Source organism: Suncus etruscus, chromosome 13 (assembly GCF_024139225.1).
Source record: "Suncus etruscus isolate mSunEtr1 chromosome 13, mSunEtr1.pri.cur, whole genome shotgun sequence".
NCBI classification, from domain to species: Eukaryota; Metazoa; Chordata; class Mammalia; order Eulipotyphla; family Soricidae; genus Suncus; species Suncus etruscus.
In genome coordinates, this window is record NC_064860.1 from 59,779,985 (window position 1) to 59,781,249 (window position 1,265).

The following is a 1,265-nucleotide window of genomic DNA, read 5'->3' on the forward strand; positions in this document are numbered from 1 at the left end:
CTGGGATTTTGTTCTAAGCCTTGAATAAATATTTTTCCTTGCTGAAACTCCTTGATGTTTCTGTTCTGCAGACTAAATGTGAGTCTATATTTTTAAAGTTGATGCACTTGAGCCATAAGCCTACTAGATATTAAATGGATATTTGTTTAATTATTGTGAACTCCATATTATGAAAGTAATATAAATAAAAGATAAAACAAATGAGCAAATTGGTTATTATAGCAAAGTATTTGAACTTAAAATATTTTATTGGTTTGATTTAGGGAAGAGTCTGAACTATTAAATGAATATACATTAGAATTTCTTTAAATTACTTGTATAAAGTGTAACACGATTGGATTTAATAATTTAAAATGTTTCTTTAAAACTGATGGTATGTGGATGGAAAGGATGATTCTAACTTGAGTTGATAGGATTAACTTGAGTTGATAGAAATAACTCAGCTGTGTAAGCTTTTGTGACTAAGTTTACTTAAAATTCAAGGAGTAGAGAGCTATATATCTAGTGCTGGCATCAGAAGACTAATTTTAAGTAGAAGCATAGGCTTTAGACTACTAACTGGCACCTTATTTTTACAGTTAGAATTTAACTTTAAAAAATAAAAATGAGATGGAAATTAGCTTTCATCAGTTAATACAATAAATAGAGTGACTAAGTATCTTTGTTCTCATTTGAATAAAAGGCACATGAAAAAGCTGACATAAAAAAATATTTGTCTGTTAGAATTACCAATGTATGAACTTAATATCCTGGACAGTGGTAGTACTTAGCATTAACTTACTGCTAAACTTACTTCTCAAATCTAGAGATAGAAAATTACATCATCTTCAGATCTTGTCTTATTCTGTTTTGAGACCAGTTCTAGACTAAGCTGGCAGACTGTTCAAAATTTGCAAAAAATGGAAAGGAATTATTTAAGTCAATATGTTTTGTATCAACTTTCTAATAATTTTTCCTCTTGAATTTCCCTTTTTGTCCTATCTAGAACTGTTTTCATGTATTATTATCATTAAAATATTTTCCTTTAGGCATTGGGTAAAATGAAGATTTGGAGTAAAGATGTTAGAGAAAATACAATATTATTATTTGCAAATGACAGGTACACCAATTTTAATACTTTTTTAAAAATAAAAAAATTGTTATTTTTAGCAGTGTTGCTAGAGGTAAGGCATCTGCCTTGTGAGCACTAGCGCGGTTCTATCCCCTGGCGTTCCATATGGTCCCTGCAAATCAGGAGCAATTTCTGAGCGCATAGCCAGGAGTAA